The sequence below is a fragment of the Cavia porcellus genome, unplaced genomic scaffold, assembly GCF_034190915.1.
Source record: "Cavia porcellus strain 051 isolate PalLab524CR breed Dunkin Hartley unplaced genomic scaffold, mCavPor4.1 scaffold_1, whole genome shotgun sequence".
Classification (NCBI taxonomy): Eukaryota; Metazoa; Chordata; class Mammalia; order Rodentia; family Caviidae; genus Cavia; species Cavia porcellus.
Window position 1 is genome coordinate 77,203,551 of NW_026947484.1, and position 25,000 is coordinate 77,228,550.

The following is a 25,000-nucleotide window of genomic DNA, read 5'->3' on the forward strand; positions in this document are numbered from 1 at the left end:
ATGTCCTTCTCCATTCTCATACTCTATTCTCCTGCACTCTGAAGGCCTGCGTATTTTCTCTTTGAGTGGATCTCTGCCCTTCTAACATAGACAAAGTTAGTTTTTCTGAGGATTTTTGGAGAAGGGAACAATTGTGACTCCATCACTTTTCCTGGTATGAAGCCACACTAGGACTGAGTAGGTATACAGTTTTGCCATAGTCACTTTGCATCCTTGAACAAAATAGGTAACATACACAGTTTAAAGGTGAAAGGTTTGTTTTGGCTTATGGTTTCAGTCCATGATTAGCTGGCCCCAAGACAGAAAAGGCATGATAGGCGGACCTAGCAGAAAAATACTACTCAACCCATCGTAGTCAGCAAGCAGAGAGCTAAAGAAGAGCCGAAGAGAAAGGGTCGGGTAGTTTTCCAAGGTCATGACTCACGTTCTTGAACTAGGCTTACCTCCTAATGGCCCACTCAGCTGTGAACCCATTAATGGGCTAAAACATTGATGAGTGTAGAGTCAACCTTTTGCTTTTGTGAACAAAATATTGGTACACATAACTTTCAGGGAGAAATACTTACTAGGCTCTTGGTTTCAGAGGCTTCAGTCCACCACTGGCTGATTCTAAAACAGAAGCATTATAGCAGCCGGGTGTGGTAGAACAAAGCTATTTATTTTATGGTGGCTGGGTAGTGGAGCACAAGAGAATGCCAGAAATTGACCCATCCATCAAAGGAATGTTCCCTAGTCACCCACCTCCTCCAACTGGGCCCAACTTCCTAATAGTTATAAACTCATCAATTGATTTTTAATGAAGTTAGGGTAGTCATGATCTAGTCACCTTTTGAAAGTCTCATTTCTGACTACATGAGGCATTTAGGGAACAGTTTTAGATCTAAACTATGACAGCACTCAGTAATCAAACTGAGTCCATTCCATATTAGCCACATAGCCATTGTAGTAATGAAAGCCTGGTGGATGGTGCCACGATTGTCAGGTCTTAAAAGTAGCTCCAGTAGCTTAGCAATCCCCACATTGTCAGAGACTGGAAAAATGTAAGAAACAAGAATCTTTGTACTGTAATGGTCCTGTATTTTTAGCTTGGCAGCCAACAATGCAGGTCAGCTGTCTACTCTGATGCAGGGAGCAGGTGTATGAACCAGGCTGAGCCCTCTTGCTCTGAGCAGTCTCTAGTGCACGATACTCTCCAGTTGGCTAGGTGACCGTGGAATTCCCTTTGGGTACATCTTCCACTGTTTCTTTTTATTCTGGAGCTAGTTCATTGTCATCTCTTCCATTTGTGTAGAGGTCTGAATTTTCAAGCCAATTTCATATACATTTTATGATTCAATACTTACCCTTGGCAAACAGACAGTACAGGACTGAAATGAACATCTCTAGTATATGTGCATATCCTAATTCTTTAAATTAATTTCCATCCATTTTCTTAATTTCTTGAGTTTTTGATCCATGTATTGTTTTATTTTTTAATTGACAAAGATAGCTTTGAGAAGGGGAGAAAAAACTGGAAACTATACATTCTATTCCCTAATTAACCTGGTATTATCTAGTATTTTCCTAATCTTTATTTAACAGATCCCATTTTCTGTTTTTCCCAAACCCTTTGACTGTGTTAGCTCTGGGGTCTGTTAACCATCTACTCCCCAGAGAACAAAATCTCAGCAATTTAAGCACATGGAAGGGGGATCAGCCAAACATTCTGCATTTATTATGGGAAATGCTTCTGTCTTAATGGTGTTGACAACTGTGTGTCTGCTGGAAGCAGAGTTTGGGGGCACAGATGCCGACCAAAGAGAAATGATGATCATTTGGGAGGAGTCTCTTCTCTGACATGTAACAGTGGAAGGCACACCTGGACTTTTATGGGGGGGAAATGAAAGGGAAATGTTTTCCAGGAAAGATGGGTGTTTAGCTAATTCCACCCAGTCCATCTGGGTTAACTCTCAAACACAAGCCCAGTACCATCTACCCACAGTTTTGCAAACATCATCTGGTTAAGATTCTCAGGCCTATACTTTAATAAGCTAGCCACACTGTCACAGTTTGGGTTCCAGCTATATTTTTCTGTTTTCACTCAAGATCAGTGTTTCCAGATTTGAACTGCGAAAAGTATATAGTTTCTTGAAACCATGAGTTATAACTTGGTGGTTTTAGACCTCATGTGACCCATAGATATATTTTTAACTTATTCAGAGTTGAAAAACAAAACCCAAACAAAAAGTTAGTTTACTAGCTTTATAATAAGAGTTTGTGTTGTTGCAAGTCTAATTATGGTTTTAGTATCTTTAGAAAAACCAACTTTCCTGGAGTCATTGGGGTGGACAATTCATGTCTGTGTCCCCAGCACCAACTAGTGGCTGATGGGATGCGTTTGCCACAGTCCTATATAGCAGCCTCCTCTGTATATGTTGCCTGCCAAACCTCTAGGGGAGTTTGAGTTTCTACCTCTCACCTAATGTCACTTGTCCCTCAAAAGTTCTTTGAGTATGGCATTGGGCAACTTAGAATATGAAGCTCAGAGACAGAGGAAAAAGAAGGCAGAAGGCAGAACAGGACACTTGTGTAGATTTTATTTAACTTCTTTTCTTTTATATTCCCACTGTCTTCTATTGCAGGGAACCACAGCATTACAAAAAGAGCCTCAAGGCCTCCCAGGATGATTGCAGAAATATTAGGTTTTGACAGTGCTTATTGATCTTAGTGCATGCTAAATCCCTTGCAACCAGTTAGAACATTCTGATGCCTGTGCTCAATTCCAGACTAATTGAATCAAACCTTTGAGGCTTGCAGCAGTAATTGTCAGAGCTCCTGGTTGAGAACTGGTGGGTTAGGCTTTTGAGGAAGTTTATGAAGATCTTTTGGGTCTTTAAATTTAAGGATGCTCTGTATACTGCCTTGCTAGGTAGATAAAGAGATGCATCTTTCTGGAGTTAGTTGGGAAGAACTGAGGGAAGACCTCTTCTTTAAGGTAAGGAGGTCCTGCCCAAAATTTAATTTCCTGTCACAGTGGGATCGGTTCATTCATGAAGCAGCAAATGTCTTTGGTACAATGCTCCATCTAAGTTGATGAAACTTTTCCAAAGCCCTAAGGATTTTTAAATTTGGGTACTGAGCTTCCAGTGGAACAATAGCAAGGAGATGTTATCTCCTTCATAATCCCTAAATAAAAAGTGAGGATAAAATTTTTTAAAGCTATGTAAATTTTCAAGCAGTGAAAACCAGAACATATTATACCTACATGTAGAAAAACAGGATCAGCAGGCAGAGCTTCTCTCTCTAGAATCAAGCTGGTTTTCAAATGCTACTTTCTTGTGCACAGGTCAGAGCACATGTGTGAGTAATCCTCAGTAAGACGAGTAACTGATGCATAGCTAATGGATACCTCCTGCAAGAGTGTAGGCTATGCTTTCAGACTTTCTGATTTGGATTGATTATTTTAATTCCCTTGGGTAGTTAAGAAAACTACAGATGCTTTTGGTTCCACTTTGGACATATTGCATCAGAATTTCTAAGGATGTGCAGCCTGGGCCCCTTATTAACAAAAATCACCCAACTCTTCCCCAGTAGAGTAGATTTTTCTCATATGCTGCTGGTAGGATTATAAATTGGTACAATCTTTTGAGAGAACAATTTGACTGCATTGTATTTTGAACCCAGGAGTTCTACTGCATCCCTTGAATCCATTTACATAGGCATCAAACATAAATGCAACTTAATAATAGTAAAATATTGGAAACAATTTAAATGCTTATTAAAATGGGTTTGGTTAAATAAATCAAAATACATGTGTATACTGTAGTTCTATGATGGTGAAGATTTTAGAGTCTGAGTGCTAAACTGCAACCTCAAACCCACTTATTTATCAAAAAGGGTCAGCGCTGCAATTAAACCTGAGTGCTTAGGTTTTAGATAAGAGAAAATAACTACATTAACATCTTTTGTCTTTAAAAAAAAAACCCCACAATCACACTCCTGCCACACGTTTGCCACCACTGCCGTTGTTAAAAAGAATGCTAGACCATTTGGGAACGATTTATGTGAGCCTCATCTCTCAATGTGTATGCATATTTAAGTAAAGAAATTAAGTTGCAGGATAATGATTAATTTGATCCTGTGTGTGAGAGAGTGTATGTATACACACATGGACATATATAGGCATATAAAAGTACACGTGCAGGTACACACACATTAACATATCCAACCATATGTGCCTTGTTTGGGCCGGCTAACATTGAATTCCTAGGCCAAACCCATGATCAGAGGAGCCTTCCAGGAGAAGGCCTATACGTGTGCATTGGTCACTGAAGGAAGAACCACTGCAGTGGTCATTTGAAGATAGCAATAGAACTGGTTTGGGGGTCATCTTGAATGTCCAGAACCCCTTGCCATAGTTTCAAAGTAGTACTATGTGTATTTTCCATGCAATTATTTGCTTTGATTTTATTCATAAATCAAATTCAAACATATGTGTTTAGAATGAAAGGAGCAGCCTCATTGTCCTACTAGAAAGTTTTTAAATTTTACATGTTTGCAGTACTGTACATGTTTTACATACATCTTAGGGAATAAATATATGTACTTAATAAATATAATATGTACTTAATAAATATATGTATTTAACCTATCTTGACTCTTTTATTCTCATTCTACCTTCCTACTTCCATCTCCAGACCCTCTTTCCTTATCATTATTACTGACATTTTTTAGTTTACATTTGTGACCTGTAATGTTTACATCACTGTGGGTGTTTAGTACGTGTACATGACACAGCTTAAATCTTGTTACACCCCTTCCCTCACCCTATTTCCCTTAGACCACTTTTGTGAATAGAAATAATATCTGAATGACTTTGACCTTATCAATTTTATTTTTTAGAGTTTATTTTATTGAATGAGTTACTTTCCCCCCATCTTATCTGTGTGAAGAGGAACTTTATGATGTTGACTGTTAATTGAATCAGTTGTTTGGTTCTAAGAAAGCAGAGTGTCTGAGAAGGTTCCTGTTCTTTTATGTGGTTCCTGGGCCATCAGTTGGTGGCTGCCTTAGAGTTTCTCATTGGAAGTGAAAAGCCTACAGTCTCCTTATCCTGCCACCTACTTTTTCTTCCCCACTTCCAGATGATTGCACACCAGATGCAGTATGTGTGATGAGAAAGAATACTATGCTCCACAAAATTGTTTTATCACTTCTATGAATAACTCTACATAGCGATATTACTATTCTCATTTTCTAATAGAGGAAACACGTGAGAGGCATTTTGTAAGTTTTTCAAGGACTTATCCATTTAGCTTATGTTAGAACTAAAGGAAGGACTCAATAGGGCCATGTCTTTTCCTCTGCCTCTAGTGAGCAAACTCTAAATTAATAATTTTTGTAAATATTATCTTGGGTATTAAACAACACAAGGGCTATTTTGTTAAGATTGGTGAAGGTTAATAGCATCCTAATTGTTAACATTTTTCTGATCTAAAGTAATCTGTTTTTGTGCATATCTCCCTTACTTCACATGAAATGGCAGTAAGCTGATATTTTTATTGTATTCTCTTATGCATTTTGTCCCTTTAACCCTGTTCTAGTTCATCTGGGTGATGTGGAGATATTGCTTGTCTAGTTCAGTACTAAAATACAGTTATTTTGTAGGGCAGGCTTAACAAAGCCCTGTAAACTGGGTAGTTTACACAACACAAAATTTATTGTCTTGTATTTCTGGGAGTTTAGAAGTCCAAAATCAAGGTATTGGCAGAGTTGGTTCCTTCTAGGGGGTGTGAGAGAGAATCTGTTCCACACCACATGCCTAACTTCTGGTGGTTTTCTGGCAGTCTTTGATTTTCCTTGGTTGTAGATACCTCATCTTCATATGGCCTTTTCCTTAATGGATTAGTGGACTAAATCTCACCTAAATAATCAATAATCTCATCTTAACTACTTATATTAGCAACACTATTTTCAACTAAGGTCACATTCAGAGTTTCGAGGAATTATAACTTCAATATATGAACATTTGTGGAACATATTTCAATCCATAGCAAAGTCCCTGATTGGTTCAGGAATTTAAATTGGAGGAGACTTGGGCTTTATTGCTGTAGTATTAGACTACACCCCACAATATAAATGGCCAGATAGCAGGCATAAGCAGAGACATGTTAGCACTGTAGAAGGGAAAACAGCAGAATTTTTCTGGCTTGCTTAAAAAGCTATCAAGGTCAACAGAATCTCTGAAGGTCTGTCATGTTGCTTGAAATCCCATGATGTGCTGGAGCGGCAGAATGCTTGCATGCACTGAGAGGATACCCTTATACTCAGAGCAAGATCCAAAGGAAAAGAATCTTTTTGGACAATAATGAGAAAGAACAGCTGCCATTTACCTGGAAACTGGAAGGAAGAAGAGTAATCACAGTTGCTATGCAAATGTGACAAGAACTCACCTCTTGTCTCCTGTCTCTATAAGGACGAGGTGTTTGAATGCATGTAGTTTGGAGACCCAAGATTAGCTTGCTGCAGACCAGATCAGACATGAAAACACAGACCTGCTCATACCACTAGCACTAAAAGACAGAAACCTCAGGAGGACAGGGGCTGCTGGGGCCAGCCTGAGGCTGTGGAGTGGTGTTTTCAGACAGTCCTAGAGAAAAGGAAAGGTGAAACTTCCCAGGGTGACCATTTAGTAAAACAAACTGATTGTTCTATTAGCCAACAGTTCACTGCACATTGGGGGGAAACAAATATGAACCCTTTCTTCCTCATTACTATTTATAGGTCAGAATTCTTTCATAGTAAAATGCCATGAGGTTCTGGAAGCTAGGTAGATGAGCGAAGTTTTCAAATAAAATAGACTTTTAAAAAAAGTTGACAATGATTTTTTTTTGTAAATATGTTTAATCTGAGACCTGTCATCTCACATTTTTACACAGGAAATTAATTTTCTCTACCCTCTTCATGTTTGAGAAAGAGGAGAAAGTTGAAAAAGTCCCAGAAATTTCGAAAAGCTGCCATATAAACTTTAAAATTAAACAGATGTTATGTGAATCACATGTAAATTGGAGCCCTGGGAACCTGGATCATAAACTGAATGGGATGCTTTGAGGCAGGAGAAGTGGTAGATTTTTTTTGTCAATTATTGAAGCCTTGTGAATCAAAAATACCAAATGAAGATAGGTCTTTGTGTTTCTTCAAGAGCTAGAGAATATTCCAAAGCACAAATCGTTTCCAGCAGATTTTAAATATCCCGAGAGCAGAGGTCGTGTCTTTCTTTACTTTCTGTTCTCAGCACCTACCAAGTGTCTGGCACAGAACAGATGCCTAAACCATTTATGGAACTCTGTCCTTTCTGGGCAAGTATACAGTCCCAGTAGATAACTTTTAACTAATGAGATCCCTACAGCTAACCCTTATCGCATTCTTTACTCTTTTAGTTTAGTTTTTTTCTGAAGTACAGTGTGAAGAAAGACTTGGTTATAGATAGCTATTCTGAAGATGATCCCAGGAAGCGATGTCTGGGAGAAGTGAAGACGAGAGAGGAAAAAGAGAAAGACAACATTGAACGACTGAGGTTTTTGCTGTAGGCAGTGGTGTGAGGTTGAATTTGCGGGAGCCCTCTTCAGGGATATGGAATGTCTCCCAAAAGTGTCTGTCCAAGGATGGAGCCTGGGGCTCTTATCCACTGGCCATTGTCACTGATGTTGATGGGGGCTTCAAGACCGAATGTCAGAGGGGTGCATCTACATGCATTTTAAGTAGGACCCTGTTAGGATGAGTTGTTTGACAGTCTGAGATCAAGATGACCAAGAAGTTGTGACATGGGGCAGAAGCATACTTTCTCCATGTACTGCAATAACATCCTTTCTTCCTCATTTTTGAAAGGATTGTCTTGTTTGATCTTTCATAGTGTATTTATGGATAACGTTGAAAACCTTTTAAATAGAAACATTCATTCCTTATTTCACATGATTTGTTCTGGCATTTGGACTCACAGGGTGGGAGAATAAGTCAGGATATTAGAAAGACTGAAAGAATATTCTGCCTCTACAGTCCTTGGATACTTGCTACACCTTAGATACTTGCCACACCCTTCAAATGGAAAAATTCTTGGAGGAAATTTCCATCCTAAGTCTGGCCCAGTCAACCTCATTATTTTTCCTTTCTGGCTGCTTCTTCCAGCAAGCAATGGTTCTTCCATGCCAATTTCATTTCTGCCTGTGTCTTTGGTGTCGTAAGTGAGGTTTCAATCACCTCACCTAAAAATCTCTCTCTTCACTTCATATCACTTTCAGGCCATAAAAGATTGACTTGTATCTCCTAATTCATATATCGAAGCTGTAACCCTAAGTATCTTAGCATGTGGCCCTATTTATAAATATAGTGCGGATATAATTAGTTAAGAAAAGTCATTCTGGACTAGGATGGGTCCCTATATGATTATAACTGGTATCAATATCAAGGATATCAAGAGGGAAAATTTGGATCCAGAATCAGACAACTATAATGGGAAGATGATCTGAAGAGAAACGAAGAAGACAGCCATCTCCAAGCCAGTTAGAGAGGCCTTGAGCAGATCCTTTCCCCACAGTCCTTATGAAGGACCAGCCCTGACCACACCTCACTTTCTTATTTTTATCTTTCATAACCGTGAAACAACGAATTTTTGTTCCTGTTGACAAAATAGTTGTGGTCTTGTTATGATGACTTGTAGTACTTTGTTATGACAACCAAGTAAACGAATACATTAGCCTTTGTCCATATATAGGTCAAAGACTCTTTTCATGGATCTCAGTGGATTATGAAGAGCCTTGCACCAGGAATTAGGAACTGTGTCTAATTCTGAACTTATCAGTTGTGAATTGTGTAAATGCAGGCAAGCATCTTAACCTCCTTGGGTATTTTTTCTTGATAGTGAAAAAATAAAGATAATAGCTACCTTGCCTCTGGTGCCTCCCTGCACAGCTGGGAGAATCAGATGAAAATAAGAGAGAAAATGTTTGTAAACTAGAGTGCTATATGCAGGTACACAGAGAAACTGTGCAGAAGTGGAGCACACTGAATCCTGACCTGGGAGTCAGTGCCGCTTTGGAACAGTTGTTTATTTCCTTTGAACCTCAGTCCTGTGGTGCATATATTGAAATTATTTTAAGTCCTCTTTTTGCTCTCAAGCTCTGGGATTACATGATTATTATTAATGCATTGAATCAATAATCTTTGGTTGTGTGCGTCATGCCATCAGTTGTTTGCAAGAGCATGAATAATTTCAGTCTTGGCCCTCCAGGAGCTTTATCATTCCAAAATTTTGTTTCCTTGCTATTTTTCTCATCTTTGGAGGAACAAAAGATTAGAGCAAGAATGGAAGACTTTGGAAAGAATTTCCCCAGCCATGTTATTTTGTCAAAAGTTAAGGAAGTTGTTGGCTATGAATTTTCTTTGTATAGGCCAAGTGTGACATTTTATTAAAGTTTCATTTTCCCAAATGTCCCAGCTCTGTCTGGCTTTATTTTGTTGGCATACCTCTGGGTTTACTAACGGCATGCAGCTGTTTAAGGTGTGGGAAGAACATATCCTTTCCTTGGGTTATTACTGCCAACTCCTATTCACATTGTATGTTTGTCACCACTTCTTCTCTAGTATTAGTTCATCTGTGTTGTATTTTGCATTGGGGACATTCTTGTTTACAAGAAATGTAGGTTGTCTATTTTTACCTCATCTAGACAAACCTTTGTGCATGACTGTCTCTATGTGCAGATCTCAGGGGCTGAACACTAGTTTGACTCTGCATCTCAAACTTGAAGTAATTGATTTATTCATTCAACAAAAATGTGTTTTAGAGTACCTGCATCTGTCTGATAATAGCTGGGAACACACTGGTGACAAGTCATGGAAGTTTATTTCCATTTCTATTCTGTTGGTGGTACAAAAAAGGATATAATGAAAAAAATATAATCAGATCCTGGGAAGGATGATGTAACAGTGTCGAGGTGAGTGTATGGCATAGGTGAAGAAGTCCTCTTTGAGAATATTTTAGCAGAGAATACTTGAATGAAGAAGAGTGAGAAAATTGAGATTTTATTTGGGAAATGTATTGAACACAGAGAAAGTAGAAACTCTACATTTCTCCAGAAGAATTTAGCATGATAAGTAGAACCAGCGCTTGGAATACTGATGTTATTCCAAAGACTGCTTATTATTTCTTTGGTTCCCTAATCTTGAATGAGTTCTTTAGGTCAGTAACTTTCCTTACAAGTCTACCCACAGTACATTGATCTGTAACATTATCTGTAGACGTTGGTTGCCTGAGAACTGCATTTATTCTGAGGGGACATAGTCCTTGGGATACTTTGATTTAATTAAGTAATCAGGAGAAGGCAAATAGAGGTGAAATTAACTAACTGTATCTATAGGAGAGACCACTGAATGAAAAGGAAGATGATCCTATTTGAATTAGTGTGAGAAAAGTGAGATTGAGTGTGAGAATGTGTGGGATACTCTTGGAACCCAACGGCAGGAGATGGTTGGACCTCACTGTCCAGACTGCTTCTCTCCTTGTTGCCCACTTTCTGGGGTACTTGTTCTCTTGGATGTGGTTTTCTGCATGTCCGTCCATTTTCTTCTTTTCAGCTTCTTCCAATGCGAGGCTCTCCTTTGTAATAATGTTGGATTTTACTTAACATAAAGGTGTCATAGTGGCAGGCAGCTTGACCATGAGAGCCCCACTCTAGGCCAGTCACTTTAGAATTTAGTGTCAAGTATGAGTTTCTAGAACATGGACTCTTCTTGACTCTTTAGGGATCCATGTTTAGAAAGGGGCTTACAGGTAGAATATGCTTGGAGTAGGAGGATTTACCCAAAGGGAGAATATGTTTTCTGGATTAAAAATCAATAATAAGGAAGCAATTAAGTATGACAAAGTACAGCAACCACGAAAATAAAACTTCAGGTTTTGTGTAATATTTTTATAACATATTCTCATGGGTACACATACACATCATCTATTTCATATTGTTCCATAAATGATATGATGGAGCTTATAGAAAACACTGAATTAAAAATTCAGAACTTGAGGAAATGGTATTGAGGTGAAGCTATTTAATTGTGACTTACTTTCTAACTTACATAGACTATTTAACTTTTATACACATCTTTCGTAATAAGTGTTTCATTATTTAGGGATGCTAAATGCATATCAGCAACCTTGTTTTACTTCCTCAGAACATAGAACAATCTTCATTTTTTAGATTCCTCTGCAGTCAGATGGGCCCAGGAAATTAAGGTGTGGGCAGTGATGTCCGTGTGTGCCCATTCCTGGTTCCTGAAAACTGCCCAGGGGACCTCTGTGCTCTTAGTATTTTCTGGTATGCCTTGGTTCTAAAGATTCAGTAGAGGTTCCCAAATCCTTGTCGCTTGATTTAACTGTTGGATGGAAAAATCATAAGATCTTTAGACTTTCTGTGGATTTCCATTAGACTGACATGAGTGAGAAATGGGTATAGCCACGGAGTCCATTAATAACATTAATTGTTATAACTGTTACTTCTATCCTGGCCTATACACTAAGAGTGTTGGTTCTTTTCTGGAGTCTCTGCATTTTCATATGGCATGTGGTAGAGACAGTGGCATCTTTAATGTAAAACTAATACATAATATAGAACAATAAGATTATAATAGAGTAAAAAGTACTGTAAGGGTGATGGTGAAACTGGCGGTACATAAATCCTTTTAAAATGAAATAGCCAGTAATGTTCCTATATGTTTAGTTTTTAGGGCTGATCTGTAATTCACTTAATGATTTTGTTTCAACTACAGAAATTATTTGTTTTGTCCAAGAACACTTGAATTTCATAAGTTTTAAGATAATTTCAGAATGACACTGTACTGTGCCCACTTATTTATTAGTGCAAGGAGACTTTTTTATTTAAAGAAATGAATCCTTTTCATCTGCCAATGAATTAGCTTTTGATAATGAAAATGTAAATGGAAGCACAACTTACTGATATTTAAAAATTTTCTTTGCCGTGTATATAGATGTCATAGATACATAATACGTTTTATGGATGCAAATATTTGACATACACAAAACTGTGCTAACAGGCCTCACATATCAGTAGTGGTGTATGGTTTGTATTATTTGCTGTGTATGGTTTGTATTATTTGCTGTTTTGGAGTTTCTAACCATGCTGCAGTAATCTGTTTCTTGTTTTGTTTTATCAGTTAATTGTGGGTTTGCAAGTTGTAAAATTCTCTAAAACTATAGAAAAATCTAAGTACTAAACACAGTGATTCTGGTCTCATCCCTGCCACTATGTGATCTATATCTGTAGATATTCCCTCATCTCCTTGAACATAAATTTCCTTACCTGTAAAGTGAACTTGCACTAAGAGAATGAGCTTTGAAGTCATAAAGACCTAAGTAACTGGAGCAAGATTTTTTAGATCCTAAGAATCTCACATTCCCAATGCATAACATGAATATACTTGCTTCTTCCTCATGAGAAATGTCTGAAGGTCTTGTTGACAGTTTGCATTTAATTATTTGGTTCTCTTTTCCTGGTTTCTGGATATTGACAGGTGATTCCTTCTTCCCCCAAAAGTAGCAAGTTGGTGGGGGGGGGGGCTCCATTTTTCCTTACTTTATTGGAAGCTGTTGTCTCTTCTACAGAGATGAATGGGACTCTTATCCTTGTCTCTTTGTAACTAAAACCAGCATGCTTAAAGTATGATGAAGACATCAGCTATCACCTATGATACACTGATGCATATATCACCATACATATATCACCAAACCAAGTGAACACCTAACTGTGTGCAAAAGCAGAGAGGTAAATACATGCACACACCTATGCACTCATCCACAAACACAGTTGAACTCTGTATCTGTAAGACTGAGTCAGTCATTAAATATGCCTTTCTGATCCTCTTGTTTTCTCTTCTGTGAAACCACAGGAGATAAGAGATGAGAAGGGTTGAAAAGAGGATGTAGCTCTCATATTTACTGTTCGATGCTCTGATAGCAGAGGAAGTCTATAAGCCTCAAAATAAAAACCACCAAGAAATGTGTTTGCAGTTCCTAATTTATGATGTCGTTTTAGAATATTGATTTCTACCAGTAACTTGCGAAGTATCAAAGAAGAGAGGTGACAATCAGGATCCGCTTTAGTAGAACATTTAATGGTGTGATAGAAGGGTTCCAAGTAGCAAGTGAACTGAGCTTGGGTGAGAATCAGTTTCCTTTGTCAGTTCCTTATTACTTCTGAGAAAAGGAGCAATTGCAGGAGGCCTTCTCCTTGTTCTTACCCTCATCAGCTGGGTGAAGAGCTACGATTTTTTCCCTAGGAACAGAAAGCCACAGTTCTTGTCCTGGCTTTCCTACTAACTAGCTTATAAACTTGTAGTGAGTCTTGATTTTTTAGACTTCTGTTTGCATGTTTTTAAAAATAGGGAATTAGACTCCACTGATCTCTAAGATCTTTAGTGTTAGTGTTTTAAAGTTGGGTCATAAGATTTTTCTCAAGTATGTCCTAATACATATGTCTGAGAATTCGCTGATTTTCATATTCTGCCATTCCACAGTTTTTTCTGGACTACATAATTTAGACTGCACATTCATTTGTTCAATATTTAAATTTCAATTGGCTTTAAAATTTTATTTTTTCCTAAGCAGTAATAGTAATACATATATGTATATATGATCTATATGTGGAATTCTTTGTAATACAGATATGTTATAGATTGTAAGGTCAGAGGAGCAGGAAAGGGACTAGAAAGAAAGTTTGAAAAATTATTGGCAATAAAATGTCTTTGTTTTAGTAAGAAAACATTAGACTCTGTAACAGTGTGTTATGTACATCCTTCTGTCTGTTCTACATTTTGGCATTAGAACTAGGTTGCACAACACATTAAGATTTCTTCAGGAATTTAAAATATCCAATGTTTAATTATTTAATTGATTTTATAAGATGAATTATTTGCATGTCTTGGTTTTAAAAGTGCCCTGTGATGATTAGAGTTCATGAAACACGTAGCAAGTTTAACCTAACCTTCATTTTGAAATCACCTGATATCAATTAGCATTCCTCCAGTTTGGAGCTGATTTATGATGCCCTTGTAAGGCCCTGGAAATATGAAAGCAGAGAAGCAGTATTTCAAAATGCAGCATAAAATCAACAATAAAATGTGTATTTATAACCTGAAAAGTATGATTTCATCTTGGAGAATTACCAACCCAATAGCAGTAATAAGCATGATTTTCATTGTAGCATATTGTACTTATTAAGTACTTCAGGGGACTTGTGAATAAATCAAATTGTGGGATCAGTTTTGGATATCTGAACATATTTTTAAATATTGTAAAAATGTGAAAACGTATTACAACTGGTTATCATTTGTTCATGCTTTCCAAAAGGGATTTAGTCATAAGCTCATTCTTACATCCCCCCACAAGCTGGACTGAGGCTGGAATAGCCTATAAAGCAATGTCCTTTTAATAAATGCAGATTTAATATGGTCATAAGATTAAGGCCTTTCATAAACCCCATTCAAATACCATAGATTTCGATTATGTACATAAAAGTCAGGGAGAGCTAGGTGATTTGGAGGATGCAATATTATCAGGGAATTTTAGGTGATGTACAGGCCTGCTTTTGATTTAAAATTTTAATTAAAAACGTCAGTTTTGGAAGTTGAGAAACTGCGTAGAAGTGCCCAGCTTCTTGTTTGCATTATATTGGTTTCCACATGTTAGTCCAATCAGTACATGCAACGTATGTTAGCAGTGTACCATGTGATAGGCATGGTGATAGGTGTGGGGCTGGAAAATTGAGAGATTGTAGTTTGGCAGATCTCTTGCTGTCATACCAATTGCTGTGACAAAGCTGAAATTTCAGATTGACCCCAGAACATGCCTTCTTAGAGTTCATTGGGATTCTGAATTTAGCTCAATGATCATGGGTCCAATAGAAGCAGAGATTCACAGTTTGGCCTGAACTATAGAAGTCAGTATCTTCAACTATTACACCTATTTGAGTGTAGATCTGGATTGTCTCAAGTAGCACTGGGGTTCAATTGCAGAGTCTGAAATAAGTAGCCTCAAAAGGGATGTTTACCTAATGACACCCCAAAATGTTTGATAGATGAGGGTTGGTGACAGGTATATGCCTAAGGAAATTTATAGTCAGGATAAATAGAATAAGAAAACCCAGGATTTTACCAGCATTTGTTTTAGCTTCTATAGCTGAAAGCAGAACAGACAACTTTTGCTTCTGATGAGTATATATGGCAGGGTGTGAGATCAGAGAAAACAGAAGACACAGGAAAGCCTTATACGCTTTCCTGGCAAGTCCTTAAACTTGCTGTGGAGGATGTGACAACATTGGGTAGCACCGTTACATGAATTGTCCTCTAAGCTCTCAGCTCCTTGTTCATGCTGGGCCTCTAGGACAGGTGGGCAATGCAGAGGCTTTAGTTATCGGGCTGGCATGGCATGCTGTCTGGAATTGGGGTCTGCTCAGACCAGTCCTGTGTTACCATGTGTTATTACCACCATGTTGGAGGTTCAGAGTGTTTGCTTATGAGAATTGGATTCTTGGCCACAAAGTAGTGTGGACAACCTCCACCAGCTATTTCAGCTTTATTTATTGGTGTGTCAGATATATTTTATCTCATGCTGTTGTCTTTTTACGATGGGTTTAAATGTCTGGGAGATGGGTAACACAGAAAGTAAAGTGAAAGATCATGAGGGTTATTTAAAATGTGATCTACTTACAACCCAGTAGGCAGGGTTTTCAGCTCCAAATTTGTTTGGACTTGAAATTATGATTCTGACTAAGCTATGGTTGTGATAGCTTAGGGAATAAATACAAGATGTGATGTCACTTTATGTATCTTACTATTCTAATATCTTTGGTAATGTACAGAATAACTGTTATGCCAAAGACCCTTCATCTGCAAAAACTAATAAAAGGTCCCAATGGCACAGATAGTTTTTACAAGCAGAGACTCCAAGTATCAATTGCATTTGTTGAGAATAACAATGATAGTGATCACTGTGATTTGTGCAGCACATACTCCTTAGGGAAATACTATATGACATATTTAAATAACTGCTATTTTGACCCTCACATATTACTATGAATTAGGTATTATTGCTTCAGAATACTTGAAAGATAAAAAAACGAAGGCTTAGAGAAGTTGAGTTTAACTGACTTGATGTCAGGAACTAATCCAGCCAGTTTTCATTCTGTAGTTGACCTACAGTTTAGTATTTGCCTATACTGCTTCCTTGGGGGTAGTATGCCATTTTTCTGATTTGTTTTCTACAGATTTATGAGAGTGGCAGTGAACCTCTCATGAAAACTCCTTGACGAGCCATTTGGATACTGGAAAGACTTTTTAGAAACTAGTTTTTAACTGGTTAGTTGGTTATGGAATGAATTATTGCTTTTTAAAAGAGGGAAATGGAGAAGAATAAAATAGAAAATATCAGAACCCATAGTACTAAAGATCAGTATTATTTCATGGTACTTTTGTTTTGACATATATGTCATTTATTTTATATACAAAGCATATAAATATATTACCTGCAATTTTGTGTGTGCATCATACACATATGAAATCTTATATATATAATATATGTAATTTTTGATATATATCATATTTATGTGTACACGTGTATTCCTAATGTCAAATGTTTTCTCAGGGTGGGTTTCAGTTAAAAAGTTGGAAAACTACTACCTTAGAATACAGGTCATATGAACCAGTGGCAAAATTTAACAGCTAGACCACTTATGCTGTATAAGGAACAAAGAAGATTTTGGGGATCTTTCAAGGGCTGAATGAAGGAGAAATAAGAAAGGAATGAAAAAAAAAGAGAAGGAATCTCCCAGTACCCTGAGAAATTGGCCTTCTCTGGAAAAAAATAAGTAGAATTTCCTGAGAAGAAACAATTGAGAGGCTTTGGATAACAGCAATGTCCAATTGTATTTACTTTTTTCTGTGCAGTTCAGCTTTATACCTTACTTTCCTCCCCTCCTCTCTTTCATGGAGGTCTACATTGCAGTCTACTAGCTGTGTAACTTTGAGTGTGTGGTAAGGTGGGATATGAAGTGGACAGGGAAGTGTCCAGCAAAATCCCCAGTAGAATGGAAGAACTGGACAGAACTAGAAACTGGAAACCTGGGGCATCCTGGTATCTGGGAGGAATGCTGGGTTTCCTGCTATTTCCTAGAAAATGAGGGATGAAGGAAATTCCACCGACACTCAAAAGTAAAACATCAAAGCTGATGATGTGAAGGTGGCCAAGAGGCGACAATGAGTTTCATGTTCTCTTAATCATCCATTCCTCTTCTTTCCTACTACAGTAGGGAGTGTGACAGAAGTGTAAGGAAGAGGGCTCAGAGGAGAGCATAAAATCCAAAGAACAGCTATAATGACACAGATTCAATTGGAGACGCTTGAGCAGCATTGGTGTATGTGCACCTCTGTGGTGCTATGCTAGTCCAGGAGCTCACATGGACCTATCTATAGGCATCATGAAGATGTAGACAGTGTGTAGTGAATGACAGCTCCAACAAAATTCATTCTGGGTGATATTTTGTTTTTACTGAGTTCCAGCTTGCAATGATGAAAGGCACATTGTTGTCCAGGGATGTAGGTTCTCATCTCCTTCACTATTTTTCCTGTGAGTTTTTGAGTAAGTCTGTCCTGTATTCTCTTTTTGTACAAGGGCAGATGACCTCATTTTCCTCCAGCCTGTAGAATTTTTTATCTTTTTCCTAGATCAGTAATGCTTGATAAGAGCCTTTGGAGGCCACCTTAAGACCCTTCATGAACTTCTACAAGGCCTAACCAAAGCTGAGTCCCTTCCATGGTCTGTTTGCATTTCTTCCCTACCACCCTCCACAGCTTCCCTGAATGCAGTCCTGAATTTCTGTCTGGTTTATGTATTGCGCTTCCATTTACCAAAAGGAAAAAGAGAATATTTAAAAAACTACTCTACTTGATAATCCACAAGGGAAGCTATTCACTTTTGAAGGATTAGGAGACACCTGAAACCTGAAACCTGAAGCCAATAGGAAAAGAAGTCATTGAAAGATTTTCCACCAACAAGTTGAAAAATGACAAAGGATTTGAAAAGGATGTAACAGTCCATTATGTAGCAAGTAGAATACAGTATTATTAGTCACCAATATGTTCCTAGTATTTGAATGACATATGATGGGCTATTTTTATATATTCTGAAATTAAGAATAAAAATATTATGAGTTTATAAGGGCCATCATCAGTAAGTTGTCTTTTTCATTTAGGAAATGACAAAAGTAAATTAACATAGCAAGTAGAAAGACCTGCTTTCTGCTAAGGCTGGGCTAGTTCAGTCTGAACACGTATTTGGTCCAGGTCTTCTGCAGATAGGAGTGCTTCTGGCTTACTTCTGATGGAAATTGTCCTTCTGACTCGAGAAGCCTGAGCCCTGCCAGTTCTACGTAATCCTGTGCTAGGATTGGTCACATTGGAGCTGACTTAATGAACAAAGAAGAAATGGTTAGCAAATGAGTCATTCACACTAACCACAGCTGCATCTATTGAACCCTTACTTTGCATTTAGGGTTTTCTTAAAACCTTCACCACAACTCTGAGACCAACTGAGGTTAAATCATTTTCTGAAGGCCATTCTGCCTGATGGTGGTCACACCCAGTATTGGTTCTAATTTCTCCCTTTTCTTAGTTACACCATGTAGCTGCTCAAACAAATGACATTTTACCCTAAGCACTGTTGAGGTACGTTCTATGATATGGCCTTTTGTGTAACTTATGATTTAGTTATTCAATCAAAAATATTCATAGAGTACTGTCTGAAAGGAATTATGTATGGACTTGGAAAATAAAGTGTAATGTTAGTATGTTTCTTTATTCCTTAGAGTTTATATTCTAGGAGAATGGATAAATTACAAACATAAATAATTACAATTTAAGAAAGCAGTTGACAAGTGTTCTGTGAAGAAGTACAGATGTTACGAGATTCAAAGGAGACAGGTAACACTTTCTTTACCAACAGAGGAGTATTGCGGGTGAGGTGACTTTTGGAATTACCCTTGAAGGGTCATATTCTGAGAGGAAAGGAGAGCATGAATGGAGAGGCATGAATTAACTAAACAGTGGTGACTGGACAGGTGGAAAGTTGTGAAGCTAGAAGGAAGGGCATGTGAAAGCCAGCAGTTGAAAAGAAGAATGGGAAGATACTGAATCAAGATGTTTCAGGAACATCGGGATATTGACTCTTAACAGAGCATGAACTTCGTTCTCTAGGAGTTGTTAGAAAGCCGTAAAATTTTTTTTGAAGAGGATTGCCATGTGACAAAAGAGTGCCAATAAAGACTAACCAGGCCACAGTACATACAATAGGTGGAAAATGCTGAGACTAGAAAAGAGTAGAAAATTTAGGAAGTTTTGAAAATAGTACAGCATACTTGATGGTGGGTAAAGATAGTGGGTAAAGAGAGGAGGAAAATACTATATATAAATATGGAAGATGGCTGGGAAGATAGGCTGGGCTTTTGATGGAAATAGGGACATAGGAGGAGAAGCAGGGTTAAGAGTAGCTGATGAATCGAATCTGGCACTTGCTGAGTTGACTTGTAGGAGGGATGCCTACAGCAGGGAGCCATGGAAACATGAAGCCTTGAGCAGTGTAATTGAGTAAAAGGGCAGACACACAGTTGAGGCAGGCAAGAATGCAGCAATCTCTATACTACCTGCCAACTTGAATATTTTATCTTGGTTATTAGGGCAGGATATGTGTATTTTTCATTCTGAGTTTTCCTCCATTAGTACCAAATGACCAGAAAGAGCAATGAGGCATTTGACCACTGAGTTGCTGAATATTCCAGATGTTGGTATTTTAGACTATATGAGTACGGAGGAGTTGGATTTGCTTGAGTGATTATTAGTACTTTAAAGTATACGTATATGAAAACATCTGGGTTGCTTTAGAGAAAAGTCTTTCTTAATGAGATGGTGGTTTTAGCCTCGTCGACACCCTATTGTAGGAAGAGAGATACCTACTGGCTTTGAAAGCTACCTAATGGTTTAGCATTTAAAAAACTTCTGAACTTCTTTATGGAGACTATCCTCAGAGTGGAAACACAATTGATATCTTGTAAGAAGATTAGATATAGGACAGTGTATCTTCTATTTGTATGATTTTTATGAGGTAGAACAACTTCATTACTTCTAAGAGAAGTTTAACTTTGTGACCTGATTTATATGCAATAAGCCTCATGCAACTGAACACATATAAACTTTCTTGACTTTGCTCTTCCTTTAGCTTTAGGTTTCCTAATAGGATTCAGTTCCTCTTCCTTAGAAGATTCTGGTGCTGATGGCAATGTCTCAGCTGGAGATTGAGCTGATGTTCCTCAAAGTGCTGTTCACATATGATGATGATCAAATGTGGTTTACAGCTGCAGATTCTAGGATGCAGTTCTTCCTTATTAGCAGAATACAAAGCAGTAGGGCCTGGACCTAATATCATAGTGTAAGGTGAATTATTCCACGAATTCCCATGAAAATAGGGATTAGTGATTTGTGGGCTTTTAACATACTAAATGACTTCCTCCCTATGTCTATTCTGGGCTGTTAGTCTGCAGACCTTATGGTAAGAAACAATCATGTAGATAAAAACAAAATCATGCTAGGTTTCTTTGCCATGAAATGTGTTCCTTAGGAAAGCTCTTGTGATAAATCCATCTCTCTTTGAAAGATGGGTTGATTAGCATACCATAACTCTTATCTTACCAGCTAGAGGAAAGTGTCATGAAACTGAGGAATACCTTTGTTATGAAAAAAGAAAATATTGAAGCATATGGGGCATCTCTTTGAATATCAATAACTTACTATTTATACATATACTAATTAGGCATCAATTTTGAGATAATACAAATTGGATGGAAGTGTTCCTTGCATACCTTATGATGGTTAAAACATTTCTTAATTTAGTTTGGCCTATTGTCAAAGGTAATCATGGCTACAGGGATTTTATCTTTAGGAACCTATAGAAGTTGTAGGAAGAACTCATCAACTATGATCTTTGGGGGATTGAAGTCTAGAATAAGGATTAAAGGGTAGGAAGACGTGTGTGTGTGTGTGTGTGCGTGTGTGTGTGTGTGTGCGCGCGCGTGTGTGGTGTGGTACAGAACAAGAGAAATAAGGAAGGTGGCCAAAAAGTGAAGAATAAAAGAAACGGAGGAGACCAAAGACCCCTGAAGTAAAAGCAACTCTGTTTGGGGCTTGTCAAGAGCATCCTATCTGCTAATGAATATCAATGAGGATCACAGGGTAAAATGCCTGGAGAATCCCTGTGTCAAAGTATGAATCTTGCGACTGAATTTCTTTCTGTCTTACAACCATTTCATGAATTTCTATCTATAGTAGGTAAGAAATATGGGGCAAAAGCCATGTCTAGGTATAGAATGCACTTGAGAGCTTAGAGGAGATCTTGACTGACGTTTGCTCATTTTTTTTTTTTTTTTTTTTTTTTTTTTTTTTTTTTTTTTTTTTGCCCTGAAACTCAATGACTAGGCAGTTGTAAAGTTTTCAAGGACAATGAACATATTTCTTTCATTTTTGAAGCTCTAAGATATTTTTGATTTTGGCTTCTGGTATTAAATATTTATTGGAAAAATAGCTAATATAGAATGTATTATCTTTTATTTAAGTAATTCCAGAAAAGGGAGAACCTAGAACTTCACTCAGCAATTCATTTTCATACTCCAGATCTAATTTCCTTTTATTAGTGTTTTGAAATTTATATAGATATGTGGTATATAACATCTACTGAGTTTTTACTGTGTGATGTTTATTGGTGAAGGGATTTAAATTGTGTTATAGGTTGATGTTGTAGGTATTACTTTTATTTGCTTTTCTTTTTGTATGAGAAAATAGAGGATTGGTAACTCACATAGCTCAAAATGATGTAATCTTGGTTTTGGTTCCAAAGGCTACATTTTTGTCTGCAGAAAATATATTAGAATCTATTTTTTTAAAATATGAACTTAAACCTAGTGATGCTGCTCAAATGGAGGAGCCCAACGAAACCAGATCTGAGAGCTTGCACGCGTGGAGACAAATGAAGCAGGACCCAGAGCAGGGCCTGGACAGCTGCCCCAGAGGCTGCCCCTTCATCCCAGCGGGTGACCAGTATGATCCCACTCGCTGTGGCTCAGGCTGGGCATCTCTGGGGGCAAACCAGCCATGGAGCTGTGTGGAGAAGAGCTGGTCTTTGACACCATGGGGTGGGTGGGGGACCAGGAGGACGCACTTCTGTGGTACTGCAGGGCGCGCAGGTTCAGGTACAAGAAGACTCCATGACTCAGAAGTGGAAATGAAGCAAAAGATAATTTTTCCCCTTGGAAGGAACCAGTTTGGGTGGATGAAGAAGATGAAGATGAGGAAATGGTTGACTCGAGAAACAACCGTTTTAGGAAAGCTATGGTGAAAAAGTACCAGGGAAAGTAAACTTTCCAAAGAGAAGCTTCAAGGAGACAAAGAAGAATTCTAGCATGCCCTGCGGTGAGTGCCTGCCTAGGCAGAACTTAATTAGCAGAAAATATCTTCAGATGATGAAAGTGAAGAGGATGAAGCTAATTTGCTGCAAAGGACTGGGAATTTTTTTCCATATGAGTTTCTCTTGCAAGAGGAATCTTGACAATAAAGAACTGCTAGCTTGTGGATACAGAGAGCCCTACCACTGCCCAGATCTCATCAGTCCAGTTCCTTCCCTGTGCCCAGGTTGTGGCAGCTGCTGGCTTAGATAACACCTCTTCACTGTTTCAGGTTGATAGCAAAACAAATCCCTAAATCTAGAGCATCTATTTGGAGGTTTCCAATCTTTATAGCTTGTTTTAGTGCTAATGGAGTGCAGGTTTTAGCAGGAAACACTCACAGCAGGATTCTTTATGTCTATGATATTCAGGCTGGGAAGTTAAGTCCTATGCATCAAGTGAGAGTCTTGAAAGAAAGAATATTGAGAACATTTGAAGTCTCCCCAGATGGACCCTTCATGCTCATTCATGGTATTGCTGGCGACTCTTATTTGCTGGCAATGAAGACCAAAGAGCTGATTGGAAGTATGAAGGTTACTGAAGGGGTTTCAGCATCTGTGTTTACTTCAGATAGTAAGAAAATACACACCTATGCTGGGGACCAGAAAGTTTATGTTTGAGATGTGAACTCTAGGAATCGCCTTAACAGATTTGCCGATGAAGGCAGTTTATGTGGATTAAGCATTGCCATATCGAGGAGTGGGCAGTAGGTCGCTTGTGGTTCTGGTTTTGGAATAGTAAACATTTACAGTCAAGATTCTTGTGTTCAAGAAACAAACCCAAAGCCAATAAAAGCCATAATGAGCTTGGTAACTGGTGTTACATCTCTGGCCTTCAATCCTGCTTCAGAAATTTTGGCAGTTGCTTCAGAAAAGATGATGGGAGTGGTCCGATTGGTTCATCTTCAATCCTGTACAGTATTTTCTAACTTTCTAGTTGTTAAAAAGGAGAATATTTCTCATGCCCATTTTGTGGATTATTCTCCCAGAGGTGGCTGCTTTGCTTTACATCAGGGTATAGATTACAGCATTTCTCAGATTTCTGAAAAGATTATTTGAAATCTGGTTGAATGCCAGAGGAAGCCTGGCCTCATATCTCTTCTCAGAAGCTTTCTGGAATGTGATGATGTGTGGAGAGTCATTTGTGGAGCCAGCTGTGCTGAGTTAAAAGCATTGTCAATAAACACATGTCAGGTTTTGTTTGGAAAAAAATATGAACTTAATTGACTCAGTTACAAGGCAGGAATCGACTCTTGTCTATCCCTAATCTCTGTTAAGTGGTATTCTACAGCGATGAAGATTGAGCATTTAGGAAGTTCAGTTACTTGTAGATTTAACAACTACTTTAAGATCATACACTAGAATTTTTAATTAAAAAATATGATTTAAAATTCCAGGGCTCAGAAACCTTAGAATTTTTTTTTAGAATCTCCTAGTACCTGACATGTAGTTCATTTGGGTCTAATCTCAAGGTATTGCAGCCTCTATCTATGTAAGCAAACTTCTTCCCAGCCGTAAGTGCCCCTGAGTTGTGTAGTATCACAGCCCTGGTCCCCGTTCTACCCTTCTTGATGTCAAAGCCGTACATTCTGCTCTTCTCAGGAAGCAGGGACTGGCTGAACTCTGTGCGTGGGTGGATAGGCTTGATCCTGTGTGGCTCTCAGAAAGGGAGAATTTAAGGTCCTAGGAGGGGCCATCCAAAGGAGAGTCTGCATCGCAGTCAGAGATATATTGCACTCTCCTTCCTGGCTCTAAAGAACCTGTCCCTGGTGTATGTACGTGTGTGCTCTGCTTCGTGGTCATCACTGTCTCCCAAATACAGGTTTTGAAGAGGGTTCATAATGTACTATGTAACATCAAATGTCTGCATGATTGGTAATTGTGTGTGCTGGAGAGATGTAGAGGACAGAAGTTTTTCAGGAATGTCTTGCTTTATAGCTCTGCTACAGTCCACAGATTCTGATAGGGACTTCACAGTTCTTTTCATGTGAAGTTATTCCCCTAATCATTTTGTTTTACCTCCTGTGTGCAGAGAAAGTGCTTGGGTCCCTGTCATTTAAGACTTAAAAATTCACTTCTTTACCAGTGGATAATAGTTTTAGTGAAAGTGATTTAATAAAATGTTAAATATTCTTTATATTGATTATATACATTTCTTAAAACTTTAATGGACCTATAAGGCTAGATAATAGGGCAGTGTAACATTAAAAAGTTAAACAGTGGCTATCACAACTTTCTGGAAGCTACAGAACACATTTTTGCTTGAAGTCTGTCTTGTTCTGGCGGTTTTCTTCCTTCCTATTTATGTCTGTCTTTCCTCTTTCTCCTTAACCTGTTACTCTAGAACTTTAGGGCTTTCTATCTCCCCCTTGTCTGTCCTAAACATATCCTTTAACTACCCCTAGCACTCTATTAACTCTG

The 25,000-nt window shown here is 38.1% G+C and overlaps 1 pseudogene; it reads left to right on the top strand.

Annotated features, from left to right (window-relative positions):
• The first annotated feature begins 19,510 nt into the window (after nt 1-19,510).
• Nucleotides 19,511-23,638, top strand: LOC100726485 (U3 small nucleolar RNA-associated protein 18 homolog; annotated as a pseudogene).
• Nucleotides 23,639-25,000: the final 1,362 nt, after the last annotated feature.